Source organism: Phyllobates terribilis, unplaced genomic scaffold (assembly GCF_046119375.1).
Source record: "Phyllobates terribilis strain yellow unplaced genomic scaffold, ASM4611937v1 Scaffold_2__4_contigs__length_985480577, whole genome shotgun sequence".
Classification (NCBI taxonomy): domain Eukaryota; kingdom Metazoa; phylum Chordata; class Amphibia; order Anura; family Dendrobatidae; genus Phyllobates; species Phyllobates terribilis.
Genome location: NW_027362762.1, coordinates 167,041,294 through 167,068,993, shown reverse-complemented (window position 1 = coordinate 167,068,993; position 27,700 = coordinate 167,041,294). Strand labels below are relative to the sequence as shown.

The 27,700-nt window shown below is 48.9% G+C and overlaps 1 long non-coding RNA gene across 1 annotated transcript in view; it reads right to left on the bottom strand.

The window, feature by feature from the left end:
• Nucleotides 1–27,700, bottom strand: part of LOC141199741 (uncharacterized) — a 104,839-nt gene that overhangs the window by 5,358 nt on the left and 71,781 nt on the right. The window contains exon 3 of the long non-coding RNA XR_012271489.1: nucleotides 4,608–4,734. This is a non-coding gene — a long non-coding RNA (uncharacterized lncRNA). The remainder of the gene's footprint in view (nucleotides 1–4,607; nucleotides 4,735–27,700) is intronic.

Sequence of the window (27,700 nt, the reverse complement as noted above, 5' to 3'; positions counted from 1 at the left end):
CGGAGAAATTCAGCAGTTTCCTGCGAATAGTGACATCCGGGGTAGCAGTAGCAGTGACGAAGGCATGTATGTCCCTGGGAAGAGGCCACGATCCGCAGATTGCTGAACCAGGTCATGTTGCTGCTGCAAGAATTCCTGGTATTGTGTTGGAGTTGGGAAAACACTCCAGAGGAGGAAGTCAGACCGCAAGCAGCAGATATGGTGGCAGCTCAGGAGTCATGTTGTGAGTCTGGGGCAGTCTCTAACGCTGGGGAAGAAGAGTTAGCTCAGTGGGGTGAAGTGGAGAAAGGAGCTGCGGGAAGAATCAGTACCCCTTACAGGTCAGGCGTTGGTTCGGCAACAAACCGTAATTACTTGCCCACTTTGAGCCAGAGAAGGTGAAAACCACGAAGGCCTTGGCCCCACCGCCTCCTGCACCATGTGATGCGGAAGTGCCAAGAAGCCCAAAGTTGGGGCCTCTGTCAACTAAACAAGGGAGGGGACTCATGAGGAAGTTGGAGAACTATGCCATAGGAGTTTACCGGTCCATCAAATAAAAACAAGAGGCCAAACTGATGGCGCGAGACTGGAGAGAGGGACTTCACGCAATGGACTTCGAGGAACAGTGCGCTCCCATGGCGAGGTCCTAAATTTTGATATTCAGCGTGGGTTCGGATTCGTCCTTGAATACGGAACGGGTGGTGATATCTTTTTGAATTGGAGTCAGGTCAAGCGCAACTATCTCCCACAGAGCCTATACCCAGGTGAAACAGTCAACATATGAAAATAGAGAGTCCGTGAGGCTGGTATGCCATTGGTGTGGAGTGTCCTTGTTCTTCTACCAATATGGAGAAGAGGAAGACAGAGAAGAAGTAAATACAGAGGAGAGACTGTTTTGGGAAGTAGAAGGGTGGATGGAGGAAGAAAACCGCTTCTGCAGGGAGCCAAGAGAGGAGACACGTCCAACCACCTTGTATGCGACTACAAAGAACAAGGTGTATTCTCCCAATTCAGCCGAAGCCATGGAACCCAGGTGTAACATACCTGGCGACGTCCTTGCATAGTGGTCCATCTCCCACTGTGCAAGAGTGCGCACTTGATTTCCAGTCCAGACTGCCACTCTGGCTTCTTTCCATACTGTCTGCTTTGCTCTGCTCAGGCTGCTTAGGGCGACGCCCGCCGAACTTCCTGTTTTTTGTAGCTGCTGCAGACACACCCCTAATGCGTCATCAGCCTATTGCTGTCTGTCACCTGGTAAACAAGCTCCTCCTTGGAATCCTTGCCTGAGCATCTTGTTCTGTCAGTTGGCTTCTTGTCACTGATGTGCCAGGTCCTGTCTATATTTCCTGCCTTGCGGTATCAGTTCCCGTGTCTGAACTGTGTCCTGTCTGTGTACTCTAGCCAGCTGTCTTTCTGCCTTTCCTGGAGGCTGTAATTCCAGGCCCGTGTGAACACGCTCCTTGCCTGTTCCTTCTGCCCTCTAGGGGCCGCATACCTAGATCTGTTGTCTGTGTCTTTTCCCAGTGTCAGTTCCTGCCCTAACTATCTTCCAGCCTGTTTCCTGTTTCTTTCTACGCCCATATCTTCCCTTTTTCTGCAGAGTCTGAACTCGTACCTACTCCTGCTCGTTGTCACTGTACTTCCGTTTGTGAGTTTGTGGTCCACTCGCTACTTCACTGCAAGTATCTTGTGTGTATCTGGTTCTGCTTTTCCCTTCCAGTCTGTTCCGTGTGAAAAGTGCCCTGTCCCCTCTGCTCTGCCTTGCTCGCCGCTCCGGCGGTTTCTGCCCGCTCTGCCTTGTTCACCGCTCTGGCGGTTCTTGCCTGCTCTGCCTTGGTCACCGCTCCAGCGGTTCTTGCCTGCTCTGCCTTGGTCACCGCTCCGGCGGTTCTTGCCTGCTCTGCCTTGGTCACCGCTCCGGCGGTTCTTGTCTGCTCTGCCTTGGTCACCGCTCCGGTGGTTCTTGTCTGCTCTGCCTTGCTCACCGTTCCGGCGGTTATTGCCTGCTCTGCCTTGCTCACCGCTCCGGCGGTTCTTGCCTGCTCTGCCTTGCTCACTGCTCCGGCAGTCTCGCTCTGCTCTGCCCCTTTGCTCACTGCTCCGGCAGTCTCGCTCTGCTCCGACCCTTTGCTCACTGCTCCGGCAGTCTCGCTCTGCTCTGACCCTTTGCTCACTGCTCCGGCAGTCTCGCTCTGCTCTGACCCTTTGCTCACTGCTCCGGCAGTCTCGCTCTGCTCTGACCCTTTGCTCACTGCTCCGGCAGTCTCGCTCTGCTCTGACCCTTTGCTCACTGCTCCGGCAGTCTCGCTCTGCTCTGACCCTTTGCTCACTGCTCCGGCAGTCTCGCTCTGCTCTGACCCTTTGCTCACTGCTCCGGCAGTCTCGCTCTGCTCTGACCCTTTGCTCACTGCTCCGGCAGTCCCGCTCTGCTCAGACCTTTTGCTCACTGCTCTGGCAGTCTTGTCCTGCTCCACTCTTGCTCGCCGCTCCAGGCGGCCTCGTCCTGCTCTACTCTCACTCACCGCTCCAGGCGGTCTCGTCTTGCTCCCCTCTTGCTCGCCGCTCCGGGCGGCCTCACTCTGCTGTGTTTGTCCACCGCATCTGCGGTTCTGTTCCTGAGTCCCAGTCTGTACTAGGTCCTATCCACTTTGTGCTCCAACCTGTCGTACCTGCCAGTACCTCCCAGCCTGCATACCAGTCGTGCTTGCCTGCATCCACCCGTCTGCATACCAGCCGTGTCTGCCTATACCCACCAGTCTGTGTGCCAGCCTAACCTGCCTGTTCCTGTATTCCCCGGTGTAGGTCAACAGCCGTGTCCGGGGTCTGACCTGGAGTAGCACCTGGTCCCTCTGCTCGGTTCCTCCTTGGTGCACTGGCATCGTATGCCGTCGTGCGACCTTGGTCGGATCGGGTGGATACTTAGTTACGCCCCTCCAGGCATTCACTCTCCGGTACGGTCCAGTGGAATCACTACATATGCACGCACACGCCAGTCAGTCCGGGCGTGTGCATTATACCAGGTCTGCACGAAACTCAGCAAACGTTCAGGTGACCCAACACACAGTGGCTTGTGTTTGTGTGAATCAGCCCCAATCAGCCCAATGCCAGCCAAACAATCTTGGAAGAGAAAGAAATAGCCATACAGACCAACTGCTGAAAACTGGAATGATCTAGAGGATTGAAGAGAACAAAAGTGTCCTTCCTTTACAGCCTAAGTTCCTATTTGGCCAGTAGGCTGTGTTTAAGGGGCAAGTTCTGGAGAACCCCTGTGTTCTGAAAGGCTGGAGACCAGTAGGGTTTCAGAAGATATCTACAAGTTGAAGGTGAAGAGGCTTGTTGAGGGTTGGTGTGCTTTGACCACCATGGCCAAGTGGGCTTGTAATAGCCTAGGAGGCTAAACTTTTATTTTCTTTTATTTTTTGTTGCGCCCTTTTCTGCTGGATCAAGGGTGCCAACATGGCTGGAGGGTTGTGCAAACTGAGCGATGAACTGTTGTTGATGCTGGACTGTGTGTTACCTATGTGTCCTTTACCAAGAAGGACCAAGGTCCCCATTCCATTTTAATTCTTGTGGCTTGAAAAGGGGTAAGCTGCAAACCCCCATAAAGCACACACACACACTCAGGGGTACTATGGTAGGTTGTATAGGGACACGGAAGTAACCACCGGCCTGTCCCGTCTCTTACACTTTCATAAAATAATAAACAAGATACTCTATGCTGCATATGGTATAGTGCACCATGTGTGTTGTGCCAAGCACTGCACGTGTAGGGGGGCCCACCTGTTCCATTGTGGGACAGGACAGTCAAAGCCTGTATAATTATTACAGGTTCTCCTCCTGCTCTTGTCAGTGCAACTTTCCTCACAGACTGAACAGAGCTCCAGTCCATACAGTGGCTTCTGAAGAAGGAACATGTGACTGGATCAGTCCATCATCCTTCTCCAATAGAAAACACCTCAAGTGCGAAAGCTACATTTCTATTGGAGAAGGCTAATGGACAGGTCTGGTCACATGCTCCTCCGCCAGCAGTCATTTTATTGACTGGAGGGCTGTGCAGTCGGTAAGGGAGGCGGTACTAAAAAGTGCAGGAGGAGAACCTGTAATACTATTATAATAGTAAGTGTGCACAAATCCCTTTAGCTGTATCAGTGTACTAGGGATGCCAATATAAGTGGAGCTTTCCTGGAGGTGTGGCTAGGCCCCATTATACACGTAGGTATGGCTGGGACAAGGTATTTTGGTGCCCTAGGCAGATGAAGCCAATGGTGCCCCCCACTGAACCCTCTTCCCTCAAGTAAAGGAATGGGTCTGAGACTAAGGTAAAAGGTCCCCTAACACCCCCTTATCCCACTCTACCCCTTTCCCTAGAATTGTTACTTTTTTCACCAAAAAATACCAGCATAAGTAAAACAAAGTGGTGTTTTTTTAGGGGTGAGACTCAACAGGTGTGTTTTCAAAGTTCGATATTGAATAATTCATTGTTTGACAATGTTTCAATTAAGATAAACAGCATATGAAAACTAAACAGACCCCAGTATAGATAAAGGGATACGACTGATGGTTTTTACGTTCGTCATGCAACAAATATAGTTTGCAACAAAACTGATGGTGGTTCTGATGCCATATACCTTATGCTAGATCGGCTCACTCAGCTGCACATAGAGATAGACACAGGAACAATGTCTCTTTAAATCTTCCAACGGTTGAGAGATGATCTTAATGCAATAAACTGGGACGATATCCTGAGACATAAAGCTACACAAAGCAAATGGGAGACATTTATTAGCATCCTGAATAGGACCTGTGCACAATATATACCCTATGGGAATAAACATGCTAGAAATAGGAGGAAACCACTATGGCTAAATAGAGCTGTAAGGGGCACAATAAGTGACAAAAAGAAAGCATTTAGAGAACTAAAGCAAGTAGGTAGTGATGAGGCATTAAATAAATATAGAAAATTAAATAAATTCTGTAAAAACCAAATCAAGGCAGCAAAGATTGAGACAGAGAGACTCATTGCCAGAGAAAGTAAAAATAATCCCAAAATATTCTTTAACTACATAAATAGTAAAAAACTAAAAAAATGATAGTGTTGGCCCCCTTAAAAATAGTCTGGGTGAAATGGTGGATGGGGAGAAAGCCAATGTGCTAAATGATTTTTTTTCAACAGTATTTACACAAGAAAATCGCATGACAGAAAACATGATTAGTGATAACAAAAATTCTCCATTAAATGTCACTTGCTTAACCCAGCAGGAAGTACGGCGGGGTCTAAAAATCGCTAAAGTTGACAAATCCCCGGGCCCGGATGGGATACACCCGCGAGTACTGCAGGAATTAAGTAACATCATAGATAGACCATTATTTTTAATCTTTAAAGATTCCATAATAACAGGGTCTGTACCACAGGACTGGCGTAGAGCAAATGTGGTGCCAATATTCAAAAAGGGGACAAAAACTGAACTTGGAAATTATAGGCCAGTAAGCGTAACCTCTACTGTGGGTAAAATCCTGGAGGGTTTCCTAAGAGATGCTATACTAGAGTATCTGAAGAAAAATAACCTCCTGACCCAATATCAACATGGGTTTACGAGGGACCGTTCCTGTCAAACTAATTTGATCAGTTTTTATAAGGAGGCAAGTTCCGGACTGGACCAAGGAAATGCAGTGAATGTTCCACACAAAAGGTTGATACATAAAATGAGAACAATGGGGATAGGGGAAAATATATGTATGTGGGTTAAGAACTGGCTCAGTGATAGGAAACAAAGGGTGGTTATTAATGGAACACACTCAGACTGGGTCACAGTTAACAGTGAGGTAGCACAGGGGTCAGTATTGGGCCCGCTTCTTTTTAACATATTTATTAATGACCTTGTAGGGGGCATACAGAGTAGTATTTCAATATTTGCAGATGATACTAAACTCTGCAGGGTAATCAATACAGAGGAGGACAATTTTATATTACAGGAGGATCTATGTAAACAAGAAGCTTGGGCTGATAAATGGCAAATGAGCTTTAATGGGGATAAATGTGAGGTAATGCACTTGGGCAGAGGAAATAAAATGTATAATTATATGCTTAATTGTAAAACACTGGGCAAAACTGTAACTGATAAAGACCTGGGTGTATTGGTGGAAGACAAGCTCACGTTTAGTGGCCAGTGTCAGGCAGCTGCTGCAAAGGCAAATAAAATAATGGGATGCATTAAAAGAGGCATAGATGCTCATGAGGAGAACATAATTTTACCTCTATACAAGTAACTAGTGCGACCACACTTAGAATACTATGTACAGTTCTGGTCTCCGGTGTATAAGAAAGACATAGCTGAACTAGAGAGGGTGCCGAGAAGAGCGACCAAGGTTATTAGAGAACTGGGGGGTCTGCAATACCAAGACAGGTTATTACACTTGGGGTTATTTACTGTGGAAAAACGAAGGCTTAGGAGTGATCTTATTACTATGTACAAGTATATGAGGGAACAGTACAAAGACCTTTCTACTGATCTTTATACTCTGAGGCCAGAGACGGGGACAAGGGGGCATCTTCTACGTCTGGAGGTAAGAAGGTTTAATCATAATCACAGACGGGGATTCTTTACTGTAAGAGCAGTGAGACTATGGAACTCTCTGCCGCATGATGTTGTAATGAGTGATTCACTATTAAAATGTAAGAAGGGCATGGATGCCTTTCTTGAAAAGTATAATATTACAGGTTATATATACTAGATTCCTTGATAGGGCGTTGATCCAGGGAACTAGTCTAATTGTCGTATGGAGTCGGGAAGGAATTTTTTTCCCCAATGTGGAGCTTAGTGTTTGTCACATGTTTTTTTTTTTGCCTTCCTCTGGATCAACATGTTAGGCTATGGGTTGAACTAGATGGACTTCCTTCAACCTTAAAACTATGTTACTATGTAAGTTACTGGCTTTATTAAAAGTACTGCATAAAACCAGGGCAACGTTAGCAAAACAAACCTGGCCTTCCCGGCCTAACAGTAAAAACAAAGCATAACGTATGGAATAGTTCTTGTTGCTATGGGTCACCACACGCTTCAGGAACAAATCAACCTAAGGATTAGCTTTCCTTCACATGACAATACAGCTCCAGAGCATCTGCTTCCAGGCCCACCCGACATGAAACGCTCTAAAAGGCTGGGAAATATTCTCTGACCTGCTCCCTCTCTACAGGCGTTTAATCAGAAAAAATGTCCACAATTGATTTAAAATACTGAGACAAATGGATTCTGGAAGCGCTCCCGTGGAAGAAAGAGTAACCAAAAAGTTGTTGAATCTTCCAAGTGTGGTGCAATTACATGGAGGATATTCCACAAGGGATAATATTTGTAGGTTTATTAAAAAATCATAAAACCGTGAATACACATAAGGGACATGGATGTACAAAAAAGGGAAGGGAAAAGGGAGTCTTTAAAAAGGATCACACAGCGCGTTTCTGCTCATAGAGCCTTCATCAGGTGTGTAACTTTTTGGTTACTCTTTCTTCCATGGGAGCGCCTCCAGAATCCATTTGTCTCAATTTGTTCACGTGGTGGCTGTCTGTCAGGTAGGACAAATATGTTACGGATCCGGGTGGTGGAACCTCTGTGCTGCGGTGTAAGGAGGGATCAGAGGGGCGTGACTAAGTATCTACTCAACCTGACTAAGGTCGCACGGCGGCTCAGTCGACTCCGTGAACCATGGAGGGACCGAGCAGAGGGACCAGGTGCCACTCTGGGACCGACCTTGTATGAGAGCTGGTGACTCCCACGGGTCAGAAGGCAGGTACTGACCGGTACAGCGGAAGAGCACGGCAGGCAGGCTGACGGGTGATCCGGGTAGACAGGCTGATTTGGCTGATAGCCAGACGGGTGCTCCGGATAGGCAAGCTGGCGGGCACAACAGGTAACAAGCAGATGCTTCCAGGTAAGCAGGCAAGCGGGCACGGCAGGTAACAGGCAGGTGCTTCCAGGTAAGCAGGCGGGCAGAGCCCATAGAAAGACTGGCAGACAGGGCTGTAGGTAGATTGTCGGGCTGGAGAGAAGTCAGACTGGCGGACTGGACTGAAGTCTCCAGAGAAGAACCTTCTTACGATCCGGAACAGCTACAAAAGTCTTACCCGGTGGAAGACGAGACAGGTCAAACGGGGCCACAGTCATTACACTGGAGGGGTCAATGATATGCAGAGGCTCCTCCTCTTGGTCGGAGGACAGGAATGAGCGGGATAGAGCGTCGGCTTTAACGTTCTTGTCCGCAGGGCGGTAATGTAGAGTAAAGCAGAATCGGGCAAAGAACAGAGACCACCGGGCCTGACGCGGATTGAGTCTCTGGGTGTTTCGTAAATAGGCCAGGTTTTTGTGATCAGTGTAGATGATCACCGGGTGCAGAGCCCCCTCCAGCAGGTAGCGCCACTCCTCCAGCGCCAATTTGATGGCAAGCAGCTCACGATCTCCTATGGAGTAGTTGCGCTCGGATGAGGAGAAGAGCTTGGAGAAGAAGCCGCAGGTTACCATTCTCCCGGACGAGGATTTCTGGGTGAGCACCGCTCCGGCTCCAGAGGAGGAAGCATCTACCTCCAGGAAGAACTGCTTGCTGCAATCCGGACGGTGCAGCACAGGGGCGGAGGAGAAAGCTTAGGGAGTAGAAGGCCTCCTCCGCTTTGGAAGTCCATTCCTTGGGATTTGCTCCCTTACGGTTGAGCGCGGAGATGGGAGCGGTCCGGGAGGAGAAATGAGGGATGAAGAGGCGGTAATAATTTGCGAAGCCCAGGAATCGCTGAATCACCTTCAACCCCTCCGGCCGGGGCCATTTTAAGACAGCAGAAACCTTCTCGGGATCCATTTGAAGACCAGTCTCGGAGATAATATATCCCAGGAGCGCAAGTGAAGTCTGCTCGAAGAGACACTTCTCAAATTTTGCGTAGAGACTATTCTGCCGGAGCCTTAGCAGAACCTGACGAACATTCCTCGGGTGTGTGGGCAGATCCGGAGAGAAGACCAAGATATCGTCCAGGTACACCACTACGCAAGAATACAAGAGATCACGGAAGATGTCATTAACCAGCTCCTGGAAGACAGCTGGGGCGTTACAGAGACCAAAGGGCATCACGCGGTATTCATAGTGACCGTTCCGAGTGTTGAATGCCGTCTTCCACTCGTCTCCCTGGCGGATCCGGACCAAATTGTACACCCCACGAAAATCGAGCTTGGTGAAGACCCTCGCGCCTTTAAGGCAGTCGAACAGCTCCGAGATGAGAGGCAGGGGGTACTTATTCTTGAAGGTAATCTGGTTAAGACCCCTGTAGTCGATACACGGCCGTAGCGAGCCGTCTTTCTTTTTAACGAAGAAGAATCCTGCTCCAGCCGGGGAAGTAGATTTCTGAATGAATCCCCTAGCAAGATTCTCCTCGATGTACTCAGACATGGCCCAGGTCTCAGCCAGCGACAAGGGGTAGATACGCCAGCGGGGAGGAGAAGCACCGGGTACCAGGTCGATAGGGCAATCATACGGCCTATGAGGTGGTATTGTCTCAGCCTCCTTCTTGTCGAAGATGTCCGCATAGGACTAGTAGGGTGCCGGCAGACCAGGTAGATTAGCCGGAGTAGACGGAGGTCGAGCCGGACGAATCTGAACCAGGCAGGTCTCATGGCAATCCTGCCCCCAACGGAGCACCTCACCAGATTGCTAATTCAGGACGGGTTCATGTCTCTGTAGCCAGGGTAGACCAAGCAAGAGGGAGTGAGAGAGAACGGACAGCACATGAAAGGAGATCCTCTCCGAGTGCAGCATTCCCACCTGAAGGGTTACAGGTTCTGTGATGAGCAGAATGGTCACCGGAAGGAGTCTCCCATCCACGGAAGCGACTGCCAATGGTTCGGCCAGACGTTTGGTAGGAATCTGATACCGCTCCACAAGGGCCTGAGAAATGAGATTCCCAGCAGCTCCGGAATCCAGGTGGGCAGTCTCAAAGAAGAGGCTCTCGCCACTGGAAATAAAAACAGATAGAGTCAAGGACAGAGAGGATTTACTCTTGCCCAGGACAACCTCTCCAAGCGGTCCTAGACACTGTTGTTTCCCGGCTTCACCGGGCAGGAACGTTTCAGATGCAACTCCCTTCGGCTCGGCGGGTCTCCTGGCGAGACCTGACCATCTTGGTTTGGTCAATTTGCATGGGTTCTGGCGAGTGTGCCCGGGGAATTGCGGGTTAGGAGGCAGGTTTCTGGAATACCGGAGAGAGACGAGGAAATCTTCTCTCCCGGGTAGTCTCCTTAACTTATTTCTAGAAACGGATGTCAATCAGGTTAGCTAGTGACACCAGGTAGTCCAGGGTAGAAGGGATGTCACGACCGGCTAGCTCATCCTTGATTCATCCGGAAAGACCCTCCCAGAAGGTGGACACCAGGGCCTCGTTGTTCCAGGCAAGCTCAGATGCGAGGGTACGGAACTGTATGGCATACTGGCCCACGGTGAGACTCCCTTGACGGAGACGGAGCAGTGAGGAGACAGTAGAAGACTTCTGTCCGGGCTCATCGAAGACCTTCCGGAAGGCAGTGAGGAAAGCCGTAAGATCGGACACCAGGGGATCCCCTCTCTCCCAAAGAGGGTTTAGCCATGCCAATGCTTCCCCGGTGAGGTGAGACTGTTATGATCTGCTACAAGCACTAAGGAAAGACAGGAGATCTGTCCCTAAAATAGAACTAAACTGGATCCCTACGATGTAACGGGGAACCTGATCCTGCGATCAGACCCGCTAAAGTCCTCAGCTAGTCTGTACGAAGACCTATAGATGCAAGGGAGGGATCCCTACAAGAACTAGGGACTGGGATAAAGTTGGACACCTCCTAGCAGAAATTGTAGCAGTAAAAGACAAACAGACAACATAGAACATAGAGGTCAGAAGACCTAGCAAAACTAACAGAGAAAGGTAACAGAGCACCAAGCTAGCTCAAGAGTAGAAATTACAATGAAGTCCAGCAAGGCCAGGAGGGCGGAGCCGGATTAAATAGGCAAAAAAGGTCATGTGACCAGCAAACTAGAAAAAAACCAACAGGAGAGTTCTAACAGTACCCCCTCTTCTAAGTGGATCCTCCGGATCCCCTAGGCCCGGGCTTATCAGGAAACCTCCTGTGAAACGCTCTGACAAGTCTGGAAGCAGAAACATCATCCGCCCTCACCCTTGAGTTATCCTCGGGTCCGAAACCCTTCCAAGCGACGAGATACTGCAAACTCCCTCTATACCGTCTAGAATTTAGGATGCGGGAAATTTCATATTCCCCGTCCTCCACCACCGGAGGAACAGTGGCAGAGGCGTCACCAACCGGCACATCCGCTCTTTTCAACAGAGAAACATGAAACACCGGATTAATCTTCCAGGAGGTAGGAACCTCCAACCTAACAGCAGATTGGTTAACTATCTGAAGCACCTTGAAGAGCCCTACAAACTTGGGACCCAATTTTTTTAGAAGGAATCCTCAATCGCAGATTCTTAGAGGACAACCAAACCATGTCACCAATAGCAAACGAAACCTCTTGCCATTTCCTATCAAAGTACCTCTTAGATTTTTTGTTAGCCTCCTGAAGATTATCACGCACATCCGTCCAAACTCTCTCCAAATCACCGGAAAAATTCTCCTCCTCAGGCACAGCCGATACCAATTTGGAGAATGACCCAAAAGACGGATGTCTCCCAGAACAACAAAAAAAAGGCGAACACCCAGCAGAAGAGGATGTATGGTTGTTAAGAGCAAATTCAGCAAGTGGCAGAAACTCAGACCACCCCTCTTGATTGTCTGTCACAAAGCAACGCAAGAACTGCTCAACATCCTGGTTCTTTCTTTCTGTCTGGCCATTAGACTCAGGATGATATCCGGATGAAAACTACAAATGAACTCTCAACCTGTCACAAAAGGCACGCCAAAAACGAGCCACGAACTGAGGTCCCCTATCAGAAACAATGTCAGTAGGAACGCCATGTAGTCTGACAATTTCCTTGACAAAGGCCTTAGCGAGTGTCTTAGCGTAAGGCAGTTTGATGAAGGGAACCAAGTGACACATCTTGCTAAAACGGTCCACGACCACCCAGATGACCGTGAAACCTTCAGAGGGGGGAAGGTCAGTAATAAAGTCCATAGCCAGATGTGTCCAAGGTGCACTAGGAACCTCCAGAGGGCAAAGCAACCCCGCAGCAGGAGCATGAGAAGACTTAGATCTAGCACACACAGTACATTGATGCACCCACTTAATGACTTCCTTCTGCCATCCAGGCCACCAAAAACTGCGACCCACAAGTCTCTTGGTCTCAGAAATTCCTGGATGACCTGCCAACCGAGACTCATGACACTCAACAAACAAATCTCTCCTAAAGGTCCTAGGCACATACAACCTCCCATGGGGAGTGTTAGATGGGGCATTCTCCTGAGCTTTAAGAATCTCATCCTCCAAAACGGAGTCCAAAGCAGCAATCACAACACCTTCTTGTAAAATGCTCTCCTCCTCCTCCTCAGAACTGACCATGGGAGAAAAGCTGCGAGACAAAGCATCCGCTTTAACATTCTTGGTACCCGGGATGTAAGAAACGGAAAAATTAAACCGCGAGAAAAAAAGTGCCCACCTAGCCTGACGGGCATTCAAGCGCTTGGCAGCATCAAGATAGATCAGATTTATATGATCAGTGAAAACCTGAATGGGAAATTCAGCACCTTCCAAGAGATGACGCCAGTGTTCAAATGCGAGTTTAATAGCCAGCAATTCCCGATTACCAATATCGTAATTAAGTTCAGTCTCAGAAAATTTTTTTGAAAAAAAGGCACAGGGATGTACTCCATCCTTGTTTTTCTGAGACAACACCATCCCGACCCCCACAGAAGAAGCATCAACCTCAACCAAAAAGGGCTTAGTCACATCAGGCTGCATAAGGATGGGAGCAGAGGTGAACCTCTCCTTTAGAAACACAAAAGCTTCAATGGCCTCAGAAGTCCACTGAACCGCATTAGCACCTTTCGTGGTGAGATCGGTCAGCGGTTGGACAATAATATAAATTTTTTTTATGAATTTTCTGTAATAATTGGCAAAACCCAAAAACCTCTGTATCGATTTCAAACCAATAGGCCTAGGCCATTCCTGCACAGCTTGAACTTTAACCGGGTCCATCTCAAAACCTTCACTGGAGATAATGTAACCCAAAAAACTAATTCTCTGTACAGCGAACTCACATTTCTCTAGCTTAGCAAAAAGCGAATTGTCCATTAATAACTGTAAAACCTCACGTACGCTCCGCCAATGAGACTCCAGATCAGGCGAATAAAACAGAATGTCATCCAAATACACAACCACATTTTTGCCGATCAAAGGTCTAAGGATGTCATTAATAAGATTCTGAAAAAATGCTGGTGCATTGGTAAGACCAAAAGGCATAACCAGATTCTCAAAATGACCCACAGGAGTGTTAAAAGCAGTCTTCCATTCATCACCCTCCTTCATGCGCAACAAATTGTATGCCCCCCGGAGATCAATTTTAGAGAACCACTTGGCCCCCACTAACTGGTTAAACAAATCAGGAATCAATGGCAGTGGGTAAGGATTGCGTACAGTAATTTTATTAATCTCACGAAAGTCCAGACAAGGACGTAAACCGCCATCTTTTTTTTTTACAAAAAAAAATCCAACAGCCACAGGAGACTTGGAAGGCCTAATGTGACCGGTGGCCAAGCTTGTCTGTATGTATTCCTCCAAAGCCTTTCTCTCAGCAATAGTAAGATTAAATAAACGACTTTTAGGAAGAGTCGCTCCAGGGACAAATTCAATGGTACAATCATAGTCTCTATGGGGAGGCAAAATTTGTGACTCCTCCTCAGAAAAAACTCTCCAAAAATCCTGAATAGGTACAGGTAATTCCCCTTTTTCCACCGCAGCAATACGTCCGTTACAACACTTGTCATAACACTTAGGGCTCCAGGACTTAATTTCATTGGTAGACCAATCCAGTACAGGATTGTGCAATTTTAACCAGGGCAACCCCAAAATTACTGGAGAAGGCAAATTATTTAATACTACCAAATCCAAATTCTCTTGATGAATACCATTAATAGTGAGGGGAAATTCACAGACCTTGTGAGTAACACTCTTCAAGGGAGAGCCATCAACAGAAACCACAGCAATAGGGGATGACAAAGGTTTAGGTTTTAATTTAAGTTTTTCCAAGAATCCCCCATCAATCACATTCAGAGTAGAACCGCAATCCACAAATACCGGAAATTCAATTAATTCTTCCTGAGCAGCGGTAGTAGCAGATAGGAATACTCCCTTAAAATTTAAACAGGCTATACGTGCATGACTGACCTTTTTTTTTTCTTTGTTCATACGAAGCACACAGTTCTTAATGAAATGACCAGAATTTCCGCAATAGAAGCACAAACCTCCGGAAAGCCTGCGGTCTTTTTCTTGAGAGCGGGGTGTCATCGCCCCAATCTCCATCGGTTATCCTTTGTCAGCACAGACCCTCTCAAGACTCGGAGCTGACATGGCAGAGGATTTACTCTCATTAAGCCTTGCACGCAGTCTCCTGTCCACCCGTATAGCTAATTGCATTGCCTCCTGCAAGTTTCCAGGTGTGGGATAAGCAATCAGCAAATCCTTAACCCTTTCATCTAGCCCTGCAAAAAACAAACTTTTCAAAGCTGAATCGTTCCACCCCACCTGGGCAGACCACCGATGGAAGTGAGAACAATATTTTTCCACATTACCTGATCCCTGCCTCAGATGTCTCAATTCAGACTCAGCAGATGAGACACGATCAGGATCATCGTACAACAAACCCAAAGCAGAAAAAAAACTATCCACTGATCTAAAGCACGGATCACTAGGTTGGAGAGAAAAGGCCCATCCCTGAGGATCTGTAACATACCTGGCGGCGTCCTTGCATGGTGGTCCATCTCCCACTGTGCAAGAGCGCGCACTTGATCTCCAGTCCAGAATGTCTCTCTGGCTTCCCTCCATGCTGTCTGTTTGTGTCTGCTTCTGCTGCTTAAGGGCGGTGCCCGATCACTTCCTGCTTTTTGTACCTGCTGTGGGTCACACCCCTTGTGCGTCCTCAGCCTATTGCTGTCTGTCACCTGGTATATAGCTCAGCTGCTCCCATCTATCCCTGCCTGAGCATAGTGTTTCTTTCAGTGTGTGCTTGCACTCTGAAGGTGCCAGGTCCCGTTCTTTGTCTCCTGCTTTGCGGTATCTGTTCCCGTGTCTGAACTGAGTCCTGTCTATGTCTCCTGCCTTGCGGTTTCAGTTCCCGTGTCTGAACTGAGTCCTGTCTGTGTTCTCTTGTCTGCCTATCCTGGAGGCTGTATTTCCAGGCCTGTCTGAACACGCTCCTTGCCTGTTCCTCCCGCCTTCTAGGGGCCGATTATCTAGACCCGCTCCGGTATCTTGTCTGTCCTGTCTGAACACGCTCCTAGCCTGTTCCTCCCGCCTTCTAGGGGCCGATTACCTAGACCCGCTCCGGTATCTTGTCTGTCCTGTCTGAACACGCTCCTAGCCTGTTCCTCCTGCCTTCTATGGGCCGTTTACCTAGACCCGCTCCTGTATCTTGTCTGTCCTGTCTGAACACGCTCCTTGCCTGTTCATCCTGCCTCTCTGGGGGCCGTATTCCCAGACCCGCTCCTGTATTCCGCTGCAGTGTCGGTCTCCTCCATACACTCAGTTCCAGTCTGAACTCTCTCCTATCCTTTACCTGTTTTGCCTCTATGTCCGTTCCCTTCCTTTTTCTGCAGAGTCTGAACTCGTACCTAACTCCTGCTTGTTGTCTCTGTACTCCCGTTTGTGAGTTTGTGGTCCACTCGCTACTTCACTGCAAGTACCCTGTGGGTATCTGGCTCTGCCTTTCCCTTCCTGTCTGTTCCGTGTGTACAGAGCCCTGTCCCCCCTGCTCAGCCTTGCCTGCTCTGACTCCTTTGCTCACCGCTCCGGCGGTTCTAGCCTGCTCTGACTCCTTTGCTCACCGCTCCGGCGGTTCTAGCCTGCTCTGACTCCTTTGCTCACCGCTCCGGCGGTTCTAGCCTGCTCTGACTCCTTTGCTTACCGCTCCGGCGGTTCTAGCCTGCTCTGACTCCTTTGCTCGCTGCTCCGGCAGCCTTGCTCCGCTCTGACCCTTTTGCTCACTGCTCCGGCAGTCTCGCTCCGCTCTTATCCTTTTGCTCACTGCTCCGGCAGTCTTGCTCCACTCTTGCTCACCGCTCCAGGCGGTCTCGTCTCCACTCTTGCTCACTGCTCCGGCAGTCTCGCTCAGCTCTGACCCTTTGCTCACCGCTCCTGGCGGCCTTGTCCTGCTCTACTCTTGCTCACCGCTCCAGGCGGCTTTGTCCTGCCCTGTTCTCGCTCACCTCTCTGGGCGGCCTCACTCTGCTGTGTTTGTCCGCCACATCTGTGGTTCTGTTCCTGAGTCCCAGTGTGTACTGGGTCCTATCCTGCCAGTGTCCCTACCTGCTAGTGCCTCCCTGTCTGCACTCTAGCTGTGCTTGCCTGTACCCCTCTGCCTGTATTGTTCCTGAGTCCCAGTGTGTACTGGGTCCTATCCCGCCTGTGTTCCTACCTGCTAGTGCCTCCCTGTCTGCACTCTAGCTGTGCTTGCCTGTACCCCCCTGCCTGCATACCCGCCTGCCTGCATACCAGTTGTGCCTGCCTATACCCACCAGTCTGTGTGCCAGCCTACCAGTCTGTTCCTGTATTCCCCTGTGTGGGTCAACAGCCGTGTCCGGGGTCTGTCCTGGAGTAGCACCTGGTCTCTCTGCTCGGTTCCTCCTTGGTGCACTGGCGTCGTATGCCGTCGTTCCACCTTGGTCGGATCGGGCAGATACTTAGTTACGCCCCTCCAGGCACTCTCCGGTTCATGGCACAGTGGAATCACTACATAAACACGCACACGCCAGTCAGTCCGGGCGTGTGCATAACAGCATGCTCAGGCCATGGTTCCCGTTGAGCCCCACGGCCTTCGCTCTCTGAGAAGTTTTCCAGCGAATACATGCATTAAAATAAATAAATAAATTTTTTTTTCCTTAGCTGAGTTCCAGGCGAATTACGCACCGTCCAGATGGATCTATCAGCTCTCGTTCCTGCGGATCCGCCACCTTACTATGGGAATCCAAGACAGTGTCGTGCATTTGTGGAGCAATGCATGCTACACTTTAAGGCCTACCCTCTCTATTTTCCTTCAGATTGGGCTAAAGTGGCCTTTATGATTGACTACCTAGCGGGTGATGCCTTGAAATGGGTCACCCCCGTATGGGAAGCATGGGATCCTGTCGTCCTTGACCTGCAGGCCTTCCTGGTGGCCTTTCGTATGGTCTTCGAGGACCCTAACCCTGAAGCCCCTGCTGAAGCTTCACTTCCCAATATCCCGGAGCAGCCCCGACGGGTAATGTGTGTGGGTAGCGCAATAGTCCTCCAGCCCAATGAGACTACTGCCCACCCAGAATCCTCAGAGGGTGACTACGCTTTCCGGAATACTTCTCCCAACCTCAAGAGGCAGTCCAGACGTGCTAGACGTAGAGGCAAGCCGTCACTCCAGGGTCTGTCCTCCCTGAGACCTCCTGACCCCAACCTTGAAGTCCCTACTGAAGCTTCATCTCCCTGTATCCTGGAGAAGCCCCAACGGGTAATGTGCGTGGGTAGTGCACCAGTTCTCCTGCCCAAAGAGACTTCTGCCCATCCAGACTCCACACAGGAGAACTTCCTGCACCCGGCATCAGATGCTTCACCCACTTTTACCGGTGTGCATGTCCAAGGATGCTCCAAAGCTGTGGTTACCTCAGAGTCTGTGCACCTCTGCTACCTGGTGGAGGACCCCCTGTTGCCTCCTGAATCCTCCGGGATACCACTCGATGACAAATGGAGAGAGACTTCTCTACACCCGGTACTCAATACTTTGTCCGCTTCGTCCTGTGAGCCTGACAAAGGGTACCCCAAAGTGGTAGTTACCCCCGAGTCTCTATACCCCTCCGACCAGGCGGAGGACCTCCAGTTGTCTCCTGAAACCTTCGGGGTGCTACCTGGTAGCGAAAGGACAGAGACTCTCCTATACTCTGTACCTGATACCTCGCTTGCTTCGTCCAGTGAGTCCAACCTAGTGTACTCCGAAGCAGAGGTTACTCCCGAGTCTCTACACCCCTCCGACCAGGCGGAGGACCTCCAGTTGTCTCCAGAACCCTTCTGGGTGCCACCTGGTGGTGAATGGACAGAGACTTTCCTATATCCTGGATCTGATACCTCGCTTGCTTCGTCCAGTGAGTCCGACCTAGTGTACTCTGAAGCAGAGGTTACCCGTGAGTCTCTACACCCCTCTGACCAGGCGGAGGACCGCCAGTTGTCTCCAGAACCCTTCGGGGTGCCACCTGGTGGTGAATGGACAGAGACTTTCCTATACTCGGTACCCGATACCTCGCCTGCTTCGTCCAGTGAGTCCGACCTAGTGTACTCTGAAGCAGATGTTTTCTCTGAGCCTCTGCACTCTTCTGACCCGGCGGGGGACCTCCAGTTGTTTCCTGAATCCTCCGGGGTACCACCAGATAACAAAGAGACAGTGACTTTTCCTCATTATGTACCTGATAACCCATCTATTTCTTCCTGTGAGCTTGACAAGATGTACCTCGAAGCAGAGATTACCCTCAAGTCTCTGTCCCCCTCCAACCCGGTGAAGGACTTCCAGTTGTCTCCTGTACCCTCTGGGGTGCCACCTGAAAATATGTGGAGAGAGACTTCCTTGTGTGCTGTTCCTGGTACTCCACCCGTTTCGTCTGTTGCTGAGGATGGCTGGATAGGAGGTAGCATCCTAGCTAACCAGATGAGATCAGTTTTTCCTGTGGACAGTGGAAGTGATCTCCTTGAAGTGAACGACTGGTCCTCGAATTCCCTGCGGAAGATTCTGGCAGGCCTGAAGAAGAGGGGGCGTAAGGGGGGGGGTACTGTAACATACCTGGCGGCATCCTTGCATGGTGGTCCATCTCCCACTGTGCAAGAGCGCGCACTTGATCTCCAGTCCAGAATGTCTCTCTGGCTTCCCTCCATGCTGTCTGTGTCTGCTTCTGCTGCTTAAGGGCGGCGCCCGATCACTTCCTGCTTTTTGTACCTGCTGTGGGTCACACCCCTTGTGCGTCCTCAGCCTATTGCTGTCTGTCACCTGGTATATAGCGCAGCTGCTCCCATCTATCCCTGCCTGAGCATAGTGTTTCTTTCAGTGTGTGCTTGCACTCTGAAGGTGCCAGGTCCCGTTCTTTGTCTCCTGCTTTGCGGTATCTGTTCCCGTGTCTGAACTGAGTCCTGTCTATGTCTCCTGCCTTGCGGTTTCAGTTCCCGTGTCTGAACTGAGTCCTGTCTGTGTTCTCTTGTCTGCCTATCCTGGAGGCTGTATTTCCAGGCCTGTCTGAACACGCTCCTAGCCTGTTCCTCCCGCCTTCTAGGGGCCGATTATCTAGACCCGCTCCGGTATCTTGTCTGTCCTGTCTGAACACGCTCCTAGCCTGTTCCTCCCGCCTTCTAGGGGCCGATTACCTAGACCCGCTCCGGTATCTTGTCTGTCCTGTCTGAACACGCTCCTAGCCTGTTCCTCCTGCCTTCTAGGGGCCGTTTACCTAGACCCGCTCCTGTATCTTGTCTGTCCTGTCTGAACACGCTCCTTGCCTGTTCATCCTGCCTCTCTGGGGGCCGTATTCCCAGACCCGCTCCTGTATTCCGCTGCAGTGTCGGTCTCCTCCATACACTCAGTTCCAGTCTGAACTCTCTCCTATCCTTTACCTGTTTTGCCTCTATGTCCGTTCCCTTCCTTTTTCTGCAGAGTCTGAACTCGTACCTAACTCCTGTTTGTTGTCTCTGTACTCCCGTTTGTGAGTTTGTGGTCCACTCGCTACTTCACTGCAAGTACCCTGTGGGTATCTGGCTCTGCCTTTCCCTTCCTGTCTGTTCCGTGTGAACAGAGCCCTGTCCCCCCTGCTCAGCCTTGCCTGCTCTGACTCCTTTGCTCACTGCTCCGGCGGTTCTAGCCTGCTCTGACTCCTTTGCTCACCGCTCCGGCGGTTCTAGCCTGCTCTGACTCCTTTGCTCACCGCTCCGGCGGTTCTAGCCTGCTCTGACTCCTTTGCTTACCGCTCCGGCGGTTCTAGCCTGCTCTGACTCCTTTGCTCGCTGCTCCGGCAGCCTTGCTCCGCTCTGACCCTTTTGCTCACTGCTCCGGCAGTCTCGCTCCGCTCTTATCCTTTTGCTCACTGCTCCGGCAGTCTTGCTCCACTCTTGCTCACCGCTCCAGGCGGTCTCGTCTTGCTCCACTCTTGCTCACTGCTCCGGCAGTCTCGCTCAGCTCTGACCCTTTGCTCACCGCTCCTGGCGGCCTTGTCCTGCTCTACTCTTGCTCACCGCTCCAGGCGGCTTTGTCCTGCCCTGTTCTCGCTCACCTCTCTGGGCGGCCTCACTCTGCTGTGTTTGTCCGCCACATCTGTGGTTCTGTTCCTGAGTCCCAGTGTGTACTGGGTCCTATCCTGCCAGTGTCCCTACCTGCTAGTGCCTCCCTGTCTGCACTCTAGCTGTGCTTGCCTGTACCCCTCTGCCTGTATTGTTCCTGAGTCCCAGTGTGTACTGGGTCCTATCCCGCCTGTGTTCCTACCTGCTAGTGCCTCCCTGTCTGCACTCTAGCTGTGCTTGCCTGTACCCCCCTGCCTGCATACCCGCCTGCCTGCATACCAGTTGTGCCTGCCTATACCCACCAGTCTGTGTGCCAGCCTACCAGTCTGTTCCTGTATTCCCCTGTGTGGGTCAACAGCCGTGTCCGGGGTTTGTCCTGGAGTAGCACCTGGTCTCTCTGCTCGGTTCCTCCTTGGTGCACTGGCGTCGTATGCCGTCATGCCACCTTGGTCGGATCGGGCAGATACTTAGTTACGCCCCTCCAGGCACTCTCCGGTTCATGGCACAGTGGAATCACTACATAAACACGCACACGCCAGTCAGTCCGGGCGTGTGCATAACAGGATCTTTGCGCAAAAGTGACATTATGAACCCTATGCGCTGTGATTCATCACCAGAGGATCTGCGTCTTAAACGAAAATACAATAAACAATCATTTTTAAAAGAAAAAAATTCTTGTTGTTCACCAAAAAATAGATCAGGCAGACGTACCTTTGGCTCCACAAAATGAGCTCCAGAACAGCTACTCACGTGTTGTTGGATCTCGGCCACCTCCAGAGAGAGTCCCTGCAAGCGTTGAGCCAAATCTTGAACCGAGACCATGATGGAAACTGGAGGTCTTTCCTTAGAGAAATTTTTTTTTTTTTAGGCTGGACTTACTGTTATGATAGGCTACAAGCACTAAGGAAAGACAGGAGATCTGTCCCTACAATAGAACTAAACTGGATCCCTATGATGTAACGGGGAACCTGATCCTGCGATCAGACCCGCTAAAGTCCTCAGCTAGTCTGTACAAAGACCTATAGATGCAAGGGAGGGATCCCTACAAGAACTAGGGACTGGGATAAAGTTGGACACCTCCTAGCAGAAATTGTAGCAGTAAAAGACAAACACACAACATAGAACATAGAGGTCAGAAGACCTAGCAAAACTAACAGAGAAAGGTAACAGAGCACCAAGCTAGCTCAAGAGTAGAAATTACAATGAAGTCCAGCAAGGCCAGGAGGGCGGAGCCGGATTAAATAGGCAAAAAAGGTCATGTGACCAGCAAACTAGAAAAAAACCAACAGGAGAGTTCTAACAGAGACATGATGAACGCCACCTTCGCCCGGTCGGAGGGAAACTGATGTGCCAGGAGTTCAAAGTGCAGCGTGCATTGGTTTAGAAAACCCCAACATAAGACGGGATCACCACCGAAACGTGGAGGCGCATAGAGCCGGGGTCCAGAGCTGGATGCCATGACACTAGTAGGCTGAGGCGTCGGCTCGAGACGGACACAGGTGGGATGGACAGCGTGTCCAGGCGGGAGTTGACAGACCACAGGTAGGTCAGGATAGTTTCCTGTTGGGACCTCTGACGAGAAACCTCCTGGTACAGGCCAGAAAGCGAAGGAGCCTGGGAGGTACTGGGTTCCATGGCCCGTGCAAACTGTTACGGATCCGGGTGGTGAAACCTCTGTGCTGCGGTGCAAGGAGGGACCAGAGGTGCGTGACTAAGTATCTACTCAACCTGACCAGGGTCAAACGGTGGCTCAGTCGACTCCGTGAACCAGGGACGGACTGAGCAGAGGGACCAGGTGCCACTCTGGGACCGACCTTGTATGAGAGCAGGTGACTCCCACGGGTCAGAAGGCAGGTACTGTCCGGTACAGCGAAAGAGCACGGCAGGCCGGCTGACGGGTGATCCGGGTAGACAGACAGGCTGATTCGGCTGATAACCAGACTGGTGCTCCGGGCACAACATGTAACAAGTAGATGCTTCCAGGTAAGCAGGCAAGCGGACACAGCAGGTAACAGGCAGGCACTTCCAGGTAAGCAGGCGGGCAGAGCCCATAGACAGACTGGCGGACAGGGCTGTAGGTAGACTGTCGGGCTGGAGAGAAGTCAGACTGGTGGACTGGACTGAAGATCAGACTGGCAGACAGGACTGACTTGCAGAGGACCTGAGGGCTGAAGCAAAGTATCACAGAGCAACAGCCTTGCACGGGCTCCTCCATATTGGAGGAGGTGCCTTTTATATAGAAAGTCCTTTGGCCATTTGCCGGGGACTTTTTAGGACGGCGCGCGCGGCCCCTTTAAGAGGGAGGGAGCTCGCGCGTGCACCCTAAGCACAGTGCCGGGGAAGCTGCGCGCACCAGAAGCAGCAGGGAGGCCGGAAGACGCCGGAGCAGGACCACGGGGGTAAGGGGGACGGAGTCTTTGCCTGGCAGGGGGCAGAGACGCCGACGCTACAAAATATACCACCACCGTCTATGGAAGAGCTGCAAACCGTGGTCTGAGAACCCTAATAATGGCCAAATTCCTCAAATAGAGTTGTGCCTATCAGCACAACTTGCTCAAGTGAGCATAAAAGATTTTATATTCTTTTAAAATTTTTAGTCTCTACTAACTACACTCAGGTAGTGCTCTCTTTCCCTTTTTCCTCCACATCTTTGTACCCAGGAACAATCACCATGATTTAAAATACTGCTATAGTGAACATGGCAGTGGTTTTTTTTTTTTTTTTTTTTCAGTGTTTTTTTTTGATAACGCTCAAAGTTTCCTAGCTGAGTAAAATGGATGTAGAAGAAAAATGTCCCATACACAAAGCAAAGCATTAAAAACAGCATCAATAAATGCTTCTGGTTTATGTGGTAAATTTGTTGCCATGAAAAGCCTCATAAACACCTCATTGTGAGCATACCCCTATCCACCTTTTTCGGCGGCTTTGTCGCCAGCGTTAATTTTTTACTTTGATATATGCCATAGTGAGCAGCATCCAAATAGAAACCTCCGGTCACTTATTTTAACAGCTTTGCGGTTTTAGAAACCTGAAGACTCATTAAAGGGTCGATTGTGACTTGTAGGATTGCTGCTTCCAACAGGTGGAGCTATAGAGTTCAAATCCTCTTCCTCTCGGAGGAGGAAATTTGCATATTAAATTTCCCAGAGGAGCATTGCACGGTGAATAAGCCTTCTTACCTTGGCATGCCAGAGCTGGTATGCCACTCTCCATAAGGAGAAACGTCACCCCTTAGGCCACGGCCCCACTATCAGTATTTAGTCAGTATTCTTTCTCAGGAGTGGGAGCCAAAACCTGGAGTGGGTGATAAATGCAGAATTGGTGACTTGTTTCTATTATACCTTTTCTCTGATTGTTCCTCACCTGGTTTTGTCTCCCACTCCTGAGAAAAAATACTGACCAAATACTGATAGTGGGGCCGTGGCCTTAGACCTCAGTTCAGAGCCTCTCATTTAGCCAAATCAGTTCCCATACTTTGCACTGACGAGGGCCAATAGCCCGAAACACCGTGTCTGAAAATTAAGATTCTGATTTGGCTTTTATCAAAGTCATATTGCACGACTCGTTAAAGGGTAGATTTTCACTTGTAGGATCGCTGCTTCCAAAAGCTGGCGCTACAGAGTTCAAGTCCTCTTCCACTCTGAAGAAGCAATTTGCATGCAAAAGAAGCTCAAAAGACTGAACGAATGCACAGCATATACCTTTAAGCAATGTGCACACAGAATTTTTTTTAAGATGTTCAAAAATGCTGAGTTTTCATGTGGAGACAGCTTCCGGACCATTTCTTATTTTGCGAGTTTTTGAAGGAGTTTTTAATTTTCTGAAGATTTTTATGAAGTGGTTTTGAAGAGCTTTTTGAAACGTTATGGAAGAGTTTTTTCCAAAAGCGTTTTTTTGGAACCTTTTGATTAGACAATGCCTTGATTGGAGCAGATGCCATCAGGAGCTGCTTCAAAGAAGTGACATGCACATTCTTTCTTTTCCACCCAGCGTTTTTCAAAACCTGAAGTGGTGAAAAACAAAACAAAACTCAAATCAATGTTCAGGCTGCTGAGCGTCATTTAAGGGCATGTGCAAATACTCTCTTTTAGACACTGATGTACCCACTGAGATTTTTAAGCAGCCAGTGTTTTTACTGAAATGTCGCCAGTGTCACTCCTTTTGGCCACTTCACATCTTTCGAAGCCTGAAGTGGTTAAAAGAAGTTCAAGAAGACTGAACATGTGCACAGGAAGTTGTTTTGACAGTTCATACTCTATGTTCATTCTTTTTAGCATTTTTTAAACACACATATGATAAAGACACAAAACTGTTAAAAGAAGTGACAACAATTCTTCAGGCACCAGACAAATACCCACACGATCAAAACAGGATATACAAAACTGTTCGCAGTACCTCTTATTCTTCACCGAAATCCGCATGATTTGTGTGGATTTGCTGCTACAGCTTACTGTGTGGGTTCTTGTGGAATTGTTGAAGAACTTTTCCATAGCCATTCTGTTATGTGTGAACATTCCCTAATACAGGTTGTAAATCAGGACTAGTGAGTGAAAAATAATGGAACTTTTTTTTTAAACTTTTTATGCATTTTATTTCCAAATATAAAAGTTTACACTATGTTCAAAAGGTGAGCAGAACTTTCAAATAATTATGAAATGAGAATATTATCATAGATATACTGTTTCTTAATGACAGAGGCATTCTAAAACATTGCACATGTAATTTTTTTTCTATAGTAGAGTTCATTTTGTTAAATGTTCATCATTCTTTACAGCTGAGTGAGTCAATTAGGAGAAGGTCCTTAAAAACTTGTTTCCTCATTTCATCATTCAGCAGAATATGATCAGAAGCTGATAAAGGCACCATCTAGTGGATCAAAAGTATAAAACTGGAAGCAAAATATCCTGAGTGCTCCATTATTTTTCCTCTAAGCACTCACAGATCATTAACACATTTTGCAACTCTGTACCCATGAAGCTCATAAAGAAGCCAACTGACCTGAAATAATGTTTGCAAAGTATGAGTACGAGTTAGGATCTGATGACAATTTATCAATGCCAATGTTTGATTACATTAACACGTCTTCACAGTGTTCCATGGTATATCAAATACCTTGGAATTGTTTTTGTATAATTCTCCTGACTGATAACTTTCAACAATGAGATCCCTTTGCTCTGTTTAGTAACATACAGTAGCTACCAGGGAGGGGTGGTCAACTTGAGCCCCTTGGTCGGAATTATCCACCAGTAGCAACCGACACTTAACTTTATCAGCACACGCAGCATGCCGATATAATTAAGGTCTGTTTAATGAGTCTGTTGTCAGGTATCCCCCCCTGACCCTAATGCTAGGGGCACCCTAGCTATCCCTGTTCCCCAGATTACTTCTAAAGGTGAAGACGCTGGGGCCACGTACCTTGCTGAGCTCCTGAATCTACTCCTCAGTCTGTTCCCTCCCCCCGCCCAGGGAAGAGGGGAGTAATGGTGTATTGCAATACACCAACCAGACTAACAAGATAATACGAAAAGGGATAAAGGAAAATACCAAACATACAAATATGCACACACAAACAACAGAAGAAAATCCTGGAGAGTGGAGGATGGGAGAAAAACCAAAGTAGGAGAAGGAGAGGATTTGCACATAACCAAAACCAAGCAACAGTCTCCGATAAATCCACCAAATGCCTTCTCAAACAAAAACTCTCCACCAACTCCAGAACCATATAATTAGAAAAAAATCCAATGGGCATGATTAATTAAACAAAATAGGATCATTATAGATCATTGGTGCATATCCTTTGTTTCTCCTGTTTGATACAACTCCAGAACCATGCAGCAATGAAGCTAGTTCTGCCAATGCCTGCTTGCCAGAGTCCAGCATATAGGAGAGGAGAGGGGCCAACAGTGAACAGCTGACAGCCTTAGTGTAAATAAGCTCCCAGGAGCTCTCAACTTAGCAGAGTAACCCCTGCACTGCTAGAAGAAAAGTGCACCATTAATATGAAGAAGAAGTGCTGCAAGTCAGTGCAGGAGGAGGATAAATCAGACAGCGTGGTCTTCCGGCTCTTTCCTGTCTCGGCAAACCCATGACAGTCTGTGGTAGAGCATTGAGACAGGATCTACCTGCACTACCGTTCTCTGTTCTATAGACAGCAGGTCTCTTTAAGGTCTACAGAATGGCAGGGTGATGCAAACTAACATGTAGTTGTTATGATAGGCTACAAGCACTAAGGAAAGACAGGAGATCTGTCCCTACAATAGAACTAAGCTAGATCCCTACGATGTAACGGGGAACCTGATCCTGCGATCAGACCCGCTAAAGTCCTCAGCTAGTCTGAACGAAGACCTATAGATGTGAGGGAGGGATCCCTACAAGAACTAGGGACTGGGAGAAAGATGGACACCTCCTAGCAGAAATTGTAGCAGTAAAAAGACAAACAAACAACATAGAACATAGAGGTCAAAAGACCTAGCTAAACTGACTGAGAAAGGTTACAAAGCACCTGGCTAGCTAAAGAGTAGAAATTACAATGAAGTCCAGCATGGCCAGAAGGGCGGAGCAGGATTAAATAGGCAAAAAAGGTCATGTGACCAGCAAAATAGAAAAAACCTAACAGGAGAGTTCTAACAGTACCCCCTCTTCTATGAGGATCCTCCGGATCCCCTAGGCCCAGGCTTATCAGGAAACTTCTTGTGAAACGCTCTGACAAGTCTGGAAGCAGAAACATCATCCGCCCTCACCCATGAGTTATCCTTGGGACCGAAACCCTTCCAAGCGACGAGATACTGCAAACTCCCCCTATACCGTCTAGAATTAAGGATGCGGGAAATTTCATATTCCCCGTCCTCCACCACCGGAGGAACAGTGGCAGTGGTGTCTCTACCTGATACATCAGCTTTTTTCAATAGAGAAACATGAAACACCGGATTAATCTTCCAGGAGGTAGGAACCTCCAACCTAACAGCAGATTGGTTAACTACCTGAAGCACCTTAAAGGGCCCTACAAACTTGGGACCCAATTTTTTAGAAGGAATCCTCAACCGCAGATTCTTAGAGGACAACCAAACCATGTCACCAACCGTAAACAAAACCTCTTGACGTTTCCTGTCAAAGTACCTCTTAGATTTTTTGTTAGCCTCCTGAAGATTACCACGCACATCCGTCCAAACTCTCTCCAAATCACCGGAAAAACTCTCCTCCTCAGGCACAGCCGATACCAATTTGGAGAATGACCCAAAAGACGGATGTCTCCCAGAACAACAAAAAAAAGGCGAACACCCAG